Raw genomic sequence first — 12,514 nt, 5'->3', positions numbered from 1 at the left:
AGCGCAGGGCCAGCCCCAGTGCCTACAAAATGCTCGCTCACTTGGCTCTTTGATCCACTCTGCTGGTCAGGGCTGCATCTTCAGGGAGGTTTCCCCAGAGACAGTGCTGGGGGAGGCTCAGCCCCACTCTGGCCCGAGCATCCTGTGTGTCCCTTCCTGTGTGCAGGCTGTGCTGGAGAAGGTGGCACCAAGCCCCCTTCGGCCGCTGTGCTTACCCAGTCCTCCTCTGGGGGGGCAGGGCTCCCTCTGGAAATGGAAGGGGCCCCTCAGCCCAGCGGCTCCTGAGGAGCTGGGCCCGGGGAGGAAAACTCACCTGGCGGGGTACCTGCATCCCTGCATTTTTCTGGAGTCCTCACTGTGCCAAACCACCAGAGAATCGGGCCCACACAGGTGCTGGGCTAGCCCCAGGGGATCCTGGATACCCACTGCTCTGGCTCCAGGCCCAGGCCTACTCCCTTTATTCCTAGACCGGGTCCCAGGTGCTGAAAACTGCGCTAACCGCCATGCGTGGACTGGGTGCCTGGCAACGGGTGGGCTCTGAGTCACAGCTGGCTGGCCTGGGTCGGGGGGCTGGGGTGGGCTTGCCGCACGGCCGAGAGGCACCGGCCACTGTGAGGCAGGGTCCTGTGGCCCAGGAGCTCTTCAGGCCTCAGGCCCGGCCTGGCCCAGTCCGCCAGGCAGGGAGGAGCTGAGAGCCTGGCTCTGGGCCTCACACCTCAGCGTCTCGTCCTCTCCAAGGCCCCTTTCCTGGATGACCTTCGCAGCTTTAGTGACCCCTTTCGTTCCACTCTGCTGCCCGTGGGGAGGGTGACTCGGACCCCCAGCCTTGCATCAGTGTGGCCTGGACCCACAGAGGCCGCCGTGAGTGGTTCACAGTAAGCTGCCAGGGCTGGTCCTCCTCTCGCAGGCCATCCTCACCCTCCCCTCCCTCTGCCTGGTGTTCCTCCATGGGAAAGGGGCGTCCTCACATTCATTTTCTCCCAGGCATCGCTGGAGTGAGGGCCACCTTCACTTTCATGCTGGTATTTTAATTGGGGGAGGGGCAGTAAACACCTAAGCACACGTGTCAGGTAGGGACCGGGATGAATAGAAAACAATGATGGAGGGAAGGGGTCCCCGAGTGGAGGGGCTCTGCAGCTGTCAAGGGGCTGATCAGGAAGGCCTCCTTCAACAGGTGACCTTTAAACAAGGACCTGAACAAGGTGAGCTAAGGAGCCTGGCAGATACCTGGGCAAAGAGTTTCCAGGCAGAGAAGGGCAAAGGCAAGCTCGGGAGGTGGAGGAGCCTGGCGTGTGGGTGGGAGGAGGGCAGAGGGGGATGGGCCCTGTGGGATAAGAAGTAATGTATCTGGTCTTGTCCCTGATTCCTAGAGCAGAGCTCCTAAACCCTTGGAATTTCCCGAGTGATAAGAGTGTCTTCTGTTCTTTCTAAGGATCCCCCTTGAGCCCGAGTTTATGCTAATGAGGTAACTTAGGGTGGGGCCCTAGATCCGCTCATGATGGGGCCGGTCACCGGCAAGACCAAGGGATTAGAAGGTTGGAAGTTTCAGCCCCATCCTCTGACCCCCCGGAAGGGAGTTGGGGCTGCAGATTAAGTTCCATAAAAACTCATGAAGGAGCAGATGGGATGAGTTTAGGGGTTGGTGAGCATGTCCACATACCAGGTTGTGATGCACCCCAGTTCCATGGCGACAGAAGCTTCTGCACTCAGACCCTTGCCCGATGTACCTCTTCATCTGTATCCTTTATACACCAGTTATATTAAACTGGTGCTTGTAGGTAAATGTTCCTCTGAGTTCTGTGAGCTGCTCTAGCACATTAATTGAACCTGAAGAGTGGGTCTTGGGAACCTCCGAATTATAGCCAGGTGGTCAGAAGCACAGATGACAACCTGGACTTGGGACTGGAGTCTGCAGTGGGGGCTGTCTTGTGGGAGTGAGCCCCTAACCTGTGGGATCTTGTGCTTTCTCCTGGTAGATGATGTCAGAATGGAAGTAAATTTGTTGCAGGAAGACCCCTTCCAGGGCCTGAGAGTGGACTCCTGTCTAACACTCGGAAATGAATTGTCCGAGGAGACACACATGCTGAAAAAGCAGGAGACTTTATTGGGAAGGAGCGCCCGGGCAGAGAGCAGGAAGGTAAGGGAACCCAGGAGAACTGCTGTCCACGTGGCTCGCAGTCTCGGGTTTCATGGTGATGGGGTTAGTTTCCGGGTTGTCTCTGGCCAATCATCTTGCTTGGCCCATATTTGGTGATTCAGGGTCCTTCCTGGTGGCGTGTGCATCTCTGAGCCAAGATGGATTCCAGCACAAAGGACTCTGGGAGGTTGGTTGTCTCCTCTCTCTTTTGGCCCCTCCCAAATTCTTTCTGGTGGCAGCACCATGCTCATGACCTGTTGTGAGACAAGTCAGGCAAGCGAGCCTGGCCATGGCGGGTGGTTTCGGTCAACAGTTCCCTAACAAATTTGCAGGACATCCAGTCATCCGCTGAGAATTGGAGAACGGCTTGATGTTGGGAAACACGCCAGGAGCCCCAGCGTGGGTTTAAACCGGCTCACCCTGCTGTGTGCGGGGTGAAGGGGGGTGGGGGGGAGTCAGGGAGACCAGGCAGGAGGCGGGTCCTGGAGCAGGGTAAGTGTGTGTGTGTGTGTGTGTGTGTGTGTGTGTGTGTGAGACTGACAGTGGTTGGATGCCGGCTACACTGTGGAGGGACCAATGGCTGGGTTTGGTGGACGTGGCCTGTGAGAGGAAGAGGGAAGATGAGATTTGGGCCTGAGCACCTGACAGCGTGCAGCTGCCATCATCCTACCTCCCCGTCATTGCAGGGAAGAAGAGCTATTTGGGAGCTCGGCTCACCCGCACCAGGCGGACCATCCAGGCTGCCTGAGTGAAGCAGGGCATGGGCTCCAGGAGGCGAAGGACTGATGGGCCGCCTGCTCTGAGGGCAGCTGGCTGGGGCCCACACCTCTCCCTCGGGAGCAGCGACCAGGACTGGCTGGGTGCCACCCAGTGCCGCGGGCCTGGGCGAGGCTTTCCCAGGGGAATTTAGTCCTCCTAACACCCTGCGAGGGAAAGGCTATGTACTGTGGACTGAGTGTTTGTGTCCTCTCTAAATTCATATGTTGAAATCCTAACCCTCAATATGAAGGTATGAGGAGGTGGGGCCCCTGGGAGGTGATAAGGTCATGAAGGTGGAGCCCTCGCCCCTTTCACCAGTGAAGACACCTGTCTGTGAACCAAAAAGGGGGCTTTCATCACACACTGAATCTGCCAGGGTCTCGATCTTGGACTTCCAGTCTCCAGAACTGTGAGAAATAAATGTTTATAAGTCACCCTATGCATAACATGGTATTGTATAACACCCTGTGTGCACTGGGGTGTTCTGTTATAGACTGACACACTGACATTATCATGCCCATTTTACAAATGAGGAAACTGAGGCTTGGAGGTGGAGGACTTGCCCTTGGCCACACCACTGGAGGGCACCACAGGAACCTGACCTCAGCTGTCAGGCTCCCAGGTCCCCATCCTTCCTCTGGTTGCTTAGGCCACTCTGCTCCCTGAACCCAGAGGGCCCTGTGCCTCAGGCTGCTGCCTCTGGGGGCCAGACTTGAGCTGGGGTGAGCCCAGCTTTCCCTGGGGCCTGGCCAGCAGCATGTTCTGCTGGCGGTGGAAAAGTGGAAATGGGTGAGCTCTGAGTTGAGAGTGGCTTCCCTGGGTCTGATGTGAGATGGGAACAGGTGGGGGACAGGACACTGGACACTGCTGTCCTCACGCAGGTGTTCAGTCCATAAGCAACGAGCTCCTCTGAGCCAGGCACAGTGTTCAGAACACAGTGTGTATCGGTCAGGACATGATATGGCATAGTAACAAATGACCCCCAAATCTCAGCAGTTGAAAATAAAAGGCTTGGGTTTTGTTCCTGTTGTATGTTCAATGTGACCCACAGAGATGGCACTGTCACTCGTGCCTTCAGAAGAGGGACAGAGTCAAGGCCAGCAATTAAATGCGGTCACATTATTTCCACTCAGGCTGATTGTCCAAAGCTAGTCACATGGCCACATGTGATTCCGGGGTGGGGGGCATGGCGGGTGGGCAGGAAGATGCAACCAGAGAGTAAGAGATGTTACATTTCTGTAAGAGAAAGATGCCATTTCTGTTACTGCTGCTGGTGATGATGAGTTACCCCCAAACACAGCAGCTTAGATCATTTTATTGTGCTTCTGTATGTTGAAGGTCAGGATTTGGAAAAGAACATTTAACATAGCAGGACCCTGTGGGGTTCCTGGGCATGGAAGCCTTCCTGTGTCCCCCGTTTCTTGTTTGTAGGGAATAGGCTCCAGCCTCCATCACCTTCCCTGAGTTCCAACGCGCAGGTTCAAACAGTTGCTAATCAGGGAAGGGAGGGGATGAAGAGACAAGAGAGGAATAGCCAAGAAACAATAGCGTACCCTTGGGAAAGGGTCCTGCTTCCCCCTCAAGGGATACACACAACAATATCTTTGAGCTCTTCTGCAGACTTAAACCCCAACAAAGGGAAGATGCTAACTACTTGATGAAGCAATCTTCATTCCAGAGAGGTCACAGTTTGAGAACATCGAGAACCCCAGAAACACATCAGGAGACCACCTGAGACGAGGTTAAAGGAATGGAGGCCCTGCACACACCCTGTTCCTTATCAGCAACCCCTCCCTTGAACCATTGCTCTAAAACTCATCAAATCCCCCTGGGCTGGGACACACAGTTTTGAAGGCGTGAGTCCACCATGTCCCCCTTTGCCTGACAAAGCAGTAAAGCTATTCTTTTCTACTTCACCTGAACTCTGTCTCCGAGATTTGATTTGGCACTGGTGCACAGAAGCCGAGTTTCCACGTCAAACATAGCAAGGAGGGTGACGTCAGTGGCCTCGGTGGGAAGGGACACCAGGCTCGGGGCTGGAGTCACCTGAAGAGTCACCACCTCACATGCCTCTGGGACGGTCACGAGGAGGCTCCAAGTGGCCTCGGTGCAGCTTTGGCTTCCTCACAGCAGGGAGGCTGCCTTTCAAAGGGGACAGTCCCAAGGGAGCCAGGTAGAGACCATCTCATCCTTTGTGACCTGGCCTCACTTACCCCGGGGTGGCACCCTGCCCGGATCAGGAGCAGGGAACGCAGCCCCACCTCTGTGCAGGAGGAGGGCCAGGGCTGGGTGCAAGAAGAGCCTGCTCTGCAGGAGATCTGCTGATTGGAAGACGCGATTTGCCCCAGAGGAGGGGTGGGAGACGGGAGAGCGGCACTGGTGTCCGCTATGGCGGGGAGGATGCCGTACATCCGGGATGCAACCTGGAGCTCTCGGCGTGGGCAGTTTCCTGGAGGCACCCTCAGGACCATCTTGCTTGAAGCCAGCAGGCTGGGCAGAGAAGGACAAAGATGCGGGTTCCCCTCCCGGCTCTGCCTCTCCCCAAACTCTGGACCCTGGGCAGACACGTGGCCTCTCCACGGAAGAGACCCCAGAGCAGGGAGGCGGGCCTCTGCCATCCTCTGAGAGGAGGAGGTTGAGGTGAGGCAGGGAACCAGGCCAGGACCTGCCCCACAGAGGCGCTGCTTAAAAGTGTGCAAGGGCGGACCAGTGCCTTGGGACACCTCACTGGCCATGGGGGTGATGCTGGGCCGAGACTTTGGGCCCAGGTCCCCCAGGTGGCCCCAGAGGACAAAGGCCCTGGAAAGGCAGCTCCATTCAGGGGAGGTGTGAAGGCTCAATGCAGGAGGAGAGGGGGCTGAATCCAGCCCCCACCCCCCCCCCACCAGGCAGGACCCAGTGCTCCCCTCCCCCCGCCAGCGAGCACATGTTCCCGACTGCCACCGTGGAGGGGGAGCTGTCCCCCGACGGCAGGAAGCTCAGGGTGGAGCTGGGGAGTCAGGCACCAGACAGCTTGTTGTCTGGAATTCTCTATGGGGCAGGCCTCCCCGGGAGGAGGAAGCCGCTCTGGCCCAGCCCACGCCGGTGTCTGAGGCCTCATCCAAACACGGGACACGAAATGTGGGGAAGCTACTTTGGAAAAAGTTTGCACTGGGGGTTCGGGCCGGGGGGTGGGGCCAGGATCCCCGTGAACTGTCCCTTCTTTCTCAGGGCCCTGCAAGCCCAGCTGCTTCCAGCAGAACCGAGGCGCAGCGCAGAGGACCCAAGGACAGGAGGAAGGGCGGCTGCAGGCTGTTTTCCGTTTGCTTTCTCTGCACAGCGCTGTTGCCAACTCCAACAGTCATGTCCCCCATGACGTCTGGGGACACAGAAGTCCCTGATTCTCTTAGTGATTCTTCTGCCAGGAACCACCCTGGGGAAGATCCTTCACTCCGGGCTTGGTAAGGCTGGGTGACGTATTCAAAGCCAAGGCTACAATGAAACTGGGTGCCCGGCAAATAATGGAACGAAAACTCTGGGCCCAGAATTCTTGTCTCTAGACAGAGAATGGGAGGCCCAAAAAGGGTGTCATCATACATTCCAGCTGCTGTAACAAAGTACCACAGACTGGGTGGCTTATGAACAACAGAAATATATTTCTCATATGTATAGCTGATTCACTTTGTTATACAGTGGAAACTAACATTGTAAAGCAATTATACCCCAATAAAGATGTTAAAAAAAAAGAAAGAAAGAAAGAAATGTATTTCTCACTGTCTGGTGGCTGGAAGTCTCAGATCAGGGTATCTGTAGGGTTGGGTGAGGGCCCTCTTATGGGTGGCAGACTTCTCACTGTGTCCTCACGAGGCGGAATGGAGAGGCTAAGGAACTCCGGGTCTCTTATAATCTCGAATGAATAATCTCTAAGGAAGGCTCCACCTTCATGACCTAAGCACCCACCAACACACCATCACACTGGGTGTACAGATCCCAACACTGGGGTGACACAATGCTCAGACCACAGCAAAGGAGGTGAGGAGTGACCAGACCACCTGAGCCATGGACAGTGGACTAGCTCTCTTCCCGAGTACCCAGGACACGCAGACCACTGGGGAGGTACGTGGTGCCTGCCTGGGCTCCCTCAGTGGGCCCCACCATATCTTCTCCTTCCTTAACAGTGGTACCCTTGGTTTTGAGCATGGCACACTGCTAGCTGGACCAGTTCTGGCCAATGGAGTGTGAGTGGCAGCACCGTGAGTAACTTCTATTCCAGGAAGTAGTTTTTAAATTTTCTTTTTATTTTATTTTCCAGGAAGTAGTTTTAAAAAGAGCAGGCAAGCCCTTCATCCCTCTTTCTCCTTCTGCTGGCAGGAATGTACACATGATGGCTGGAGCTGGAGCAGTCACCATGGACCATGAGGTAATCTTGGGAATGGAAGCCGCACACAGCCGAGCCTGGGAGTGGTGGAGCCTGAGCCTCAACATGCTGCACCCTCCCTAGCAGACCTTCCTCCTCCCACGTGGAGTAACTTCTGTCTTGTTTAAGTCACTGTTGTTTTAGGGTATCTTTCACCCACAGCTAAAGACAGTCCTAACCGCTACACCCCTCTCAGAGCATTTGGAGTCAATTACATTTCTCGCACAACAAGTCAGCCAATGGTTATATGTGATCTCACTGCACTGGAGCACCGTAGCTAAGCTCAGGCTGTTTATTGTGGGATGACTCTGGTCTTGTCAGGGATGAGGCCTCCTACACACAGCCCTGTTACCATGACTATGGTGACAACGGCATGTGTCTGGGACTTACAGACACACAAGAGAACTGAGCCAGCTCAGGAGTCCAGGGGCAGGCTGAGCACCTTTTTACTTCCCTCCCCTCTCCAGCCCCCCTGGAAATGGCAACTTAGCACAATCCCAAGCAGACCCAAGAAGAGGGTGGGAGGACTCCTGACTAATGTACTTCCAGAAAATAAAAAACAGGCACAATCATATTGATTTATAAACCAAGGAGGAGGAGACTGCAGCTCAGTACATGTGCAGGAGGCAGCTTGGGTAGAGGTGCTACCCTCCCCAGCACCTGGAGAGGCTGTGAGCTCAGAGTCTGCAGTTTGTGAACAGGATGGGCCAGGGGCTTTGCTGGGGGCGGGGAGGGGAGCGCTGGTGGAGGGAACTGTCCACGGAACAGTGGAGTAAGCACTCTGCTTGCCTTGAACCCAGGCTCCACCACGTGGCTAGCAGTGCTGGGTTTGCCCTCGGAAGTGACCTTGGAAGCAGGCTTAGTACCACCTTCATTCATCAGGTCTCTGTGGGGTGAGGAGGTCCAGCACCCTCCACTGAAGGCTGCCGGTTATGAGTCACTCTGTGGACAGAACTGGAGCCAGCCTTCCCAGGAAGGGGTGAGGCCGGCTGAGGAAACAGACCCAGACGGCAGAGGAGAGCTTTGCCCACTGTCCACACGCCTCAGTCTGTCTCTCCTCTGTACATGCAAACTGGCAACCAAGGAAAACAGTTGCCGCGAGAGAAGGACCTGGATGAACCAAGTAACAGCTGTCCTGGGAAGATAAGAGATAATAACGGCAATGAGCAGAACTTAAAAATCATAATTAACATCTCAGAGATATTTGAGGAGGTATTGCATTCACAAAACAAGAACAGGAAGCTAGAGAAAGGAAAAATCAGGGAACAAGAAAAAGTTCAGAGAGATTAAAAATATGATTGTCAAAACAAAACAAAAAATCAGGAGATGGGCTGGAAAATAGAGTCAAAGAAACTTCCCAGACTAGGGCAAAAAGACAAAAAGATGAAAAACATGAGAGAAAGTTAAGAATTGTGTGGCATCATCCAGGATGTCCAAAATGTGTCTAATAGGAGTTCAGAAACCATGAGGATTTACCTTCAGCAGTGCTTAGAGGAAAACTGATAGCTTTAAATGCCTATATTAAGAAAGAAGAAAGACCTCCAAATCAATAATCTAAACTTCGATCTAAAAACATTGAAAAAAGAAGAGCGAAATAAACCTAGAGTGGGCAGAAGGAAGAAAATAAATAAAGACCAGAACAGAAATTAATGAAACAGAGAATATAAAAACAATAGACAAATTCAGTGAAACCAAAAGCTGGTTCTTTGAAAAGATCAACAAAATTGACAAACCTTTAGCTAGATTGACTAAGAAAAAAAAGGAGAGAAGATTCAAATTACTACAATCAGAAATGAAAGAGGGGGCAGTACTACCAACTTTATTGAAATAAAAAGGATTATAAAGGAATACTATGAACAACTGTATGTCAACAAATTAGGTAAATTAGATGAAATTGACAAATTCCTAGAAAGACACCAATTACCAAAACTGACTCAAGAAGAAATAGAGCATCTGAATATACCTGTAAGAAAGAGATTAAATTAATAATAATAATAATAATAATATAAACTACCCATGAAGAAAATCCCATGCCCAGATTGCTTCAGTGCTGAATTCTACAGTCCTAGACTGTTCAGGCTACCGTAACAAAATACCACAGACTGGGTGGTTTATAAACAACTGGAATTTATTTATCATATTTGAAGGGTGGAAGTCTGAGACTGGGGTGCCAGCATGGTTGGGTGAGGGCCCTCTTCCAGGTTGCAGACTTCTCATTGTATCTTCACATGGTGGAAGGGGCGAGGATGCTTTGTGGGGCCTCTTGTATAAGGTTTCCCACTGATGAGGGCCCCACCCTCATGACCTATGCACCCCTCAAAGTCCCCACCTTCTAACATCATTACATTGGGAGTAAGGATTCCAACATGTGAATTGGGGGGGGGGGCACAAACATTCAGACCCTAGCACCTTCCAAACATTTAAAGGAGAATTAATACCAATTCTTCACACACTTTAAAAAAATAGAAGAGGAGGGAACACTTTCCAATTTATTATGAGTTCAGAATTATCCTTGTACCAAAACCAGACAGGACATCACAAGAAAAGAAACTGATAGACTAATATCTTTTATGAATATGGATCCAAAAATCCTCCAGAAAATAAGAGCAAACCAAATCCAGCCACAAATAAAAAGAACTATATATCATGACCAAGAAATTATCCAGAGATGCAAGGCTGATTTAACATCTGAAAATTTATATAATACAATAGGTCAGTTGAATAAAAAACAAAAATCACATGAACATCTCAAAAATCATTTGCCAAACTCCAACACCCCTTCATGATAAAAATACTCACAAACTAAGAGCAGAAGGGAACTTCCTCCACCCAATAAAGGCATCTATGAAACAGCCACAGCTAGCATCATACTTAGTGAAAGACTGGATGCTTCCCCCTCAGATGAGGAACAAGACTACTTCTGTCACATTTATTCAACATTGTACTGGAGGTTCTAGCTAGGGAAACTGGGCAAGGAAAAGAAATAAAAGGCATCCAAATTGGAAAGGAAGAAGTAAAATTATCTTTATTTGCAGATGACATGATCTTATATGTAGAAAACGCTAAAGATATTACACACACACACACACACACGCACACACACAAAACCCCAAGCCTGTTAGACCTAATAAAATAAATGAATACAGCAAAGTGGCAGGATACAAAACCAACACACACAGATCAGTTGTGTTTCTATACACTAACAGTGAGCAACCTTGAAAGGAAATTAAGAAAACAATACTATTTACAATGTATCAAAAATAATAAAATACTTAGGAATAAACTTAACCAAGAAGATGAAAGACTGTACGCTGAAAACTACAAAACACTGCTGAAAGAAATTAAAGGCATAAATAAATGGAAAGACATCCTGTGTTCATGAATTAGAAGACTTAATATTGCTAATATGTCCATATTACTCAAAGCAATCTACAGATTCAATGCACTCACTATCAAAATGTTAATGGCATGTTTTTCAGAAATAGAAAAAAAAAACATACTAAGATTCCTTTGGAATCTCTAAGGGCCCTGAATAGCCAAAACACTATTGAGAAAGAAAAGCAAAGCTGGAGACCTCACACTTCCTGGTTTCAAAACATATTATAAAGTCACAATAATCAAAACAGCATGGTACTGACATAAAGACAGACATATAGACCAATGGAACAGAATAGAGAGCCCAGAAACAATCAACAGAGTGAAAAGGCAACCTATATAATAGGAGAAAATATTTTCAAACCATATATCTGATTGGGGGGGGTTAATATCCAGAATATATAAATAACTCCTACAACTCAACAACAAAAAAATGAATAACCTGATTAAAAGTGGGCAAAATTCTCCAAAGAAGATATAGAAATGGCCAATAAGTGTATGAAAAGATGTTCAACATCACTAATCATCAGGGAAATGCAAATCAAATCCACAATGAGATATCACCCCACACCTATTAGGATGGCCACTATCAAACATAACAAAACAGAAAATAGCAAGTGTTTGGTGAGGATGTGGAGAAATTGGTACCCTGTGCGCTGCTGATGGGAATGTAAGTTGGTGCAGCCCCTATGGAAAACAGTACAGCGGTTCCTCAAAAAAATTAAAGATAGAATTACCATATAATCCAACAATCTCACTTCTGGATATACTTCCAAAAGAATTGAAAACAGGATCTCAAAGAGATATTTGTGCATCTATGTTCATTGAAATATTATTCACAATATCCAAGGGTTAGAAGCAACATAAAAGTCCATCGACAGATGAATGGATAAAGAAAACGTGCTCTATACATATAATAGAATATTATTCAGCCTTAAAAAGGAAGGAAATTCTGACACACGCTAAAACCTTGAGGACATTATGCTAAATGAAATAAGCCAGCCACAGGAAGACAAATACTGTATCATTCCACCTATATAAGGGACTTAAAATAGTCAAACTCTTAGAAGCAGAAGGTAGGACGCTGATTTCCAGGGCTTAATTGGGAGGGGGAAGTGAGGAGCTGTATAGAATGGCAAGATGAAAAAGCCCTAGAGATCCTTGTGCAATAATGTGGGCAGAGTTAACAATATTATACTGTACACTTAAAAATGGTTAAGATAGTAAATTTTATGTTACGTGTTGTTACCACAATTTAAGAAAGTCAACTTCCTTGGATATTCGTACAACATGCATAGGGATGAAAGTGTAAAAATCTTTTTTAGATGTTAAGAGATCTAAATATTTGGAGGAATTAACCATGTTTTTGGATTGGAAGTCTCAGTATTTTAAACTACAGTGGTTAAGAATCCGCCTGCCAATGCAGGGGACACAGGTTCAAGCCCTGGTCTGGAAAGATCCCACATGCCACAGAGCAACTAAGCCCGTGCGCCACAACTACAGAGCCTGCGCTCTAGAGCCCACGAGCCTCAACTACTGAAGCCTGAGCATCGCAACAAGGAGTAGCCCCCGCTCGCCGCAACTAGAGAAAGCCCACATGCAGCAATGAAGACCCAATGCAGCCTAAATAAATAAATAAATAATTTTTTTAATTAAAAAAAAAAAAAGAATTCCAAGACAGCAGGAGGAGAATATTAAATCAAGTGTAGGGCTCTTCTGAGCATGGGGCCCTGAGCAGCTGCACTGGTGGCAAGCCCGTGAATTCGGCCTGATTATTGGCTCCAAAATATAAAATAAACCAATGGCTCAAAATAGAGAGCCCAGAAACAGGCCAAGGCACATAAGCT

At 49.5% G+C, this 12,514-nt stretch overlaps 1 long non-coding RNA gene across 1 annotated transcript; it reads left to right on the top strand.

Annotated features, from left to right (window-relative positions):
* The first annotated feature begins 644 nt into the window (after nucleotides 1-644).
* On the top strand, nucleotides 645-12,088 carry LOC309626051. The gene is made up of 2 exons (XR_014242937.1): nucleotides 645-2,137; nucleotides 6,107-12,088. It is a non-coding gene; the product is annotated as an uncharacterized lncRNA (long non-coding RNA).
* Nucleotides 12,089-12,514: the final 426 nt, after the last annotated feature.

The sequence above is a fragment of the Balaenoptera borealis genome, assembly GCF_965194805.1.
Source record: "Balaenoptera borealis genome assembly, chromosome: 3".
Taxonomy (NCBI): domain Eukaryota; kingdom Metazoa; phylum Chordata; class Mammalia; order Artiodactyla; family Balaenopteridae; genus Balaenoptera; species Balaenoptera borealis.
This window is presented reverse-complemented; position numbering and strand designations above follow the sequence as displayed.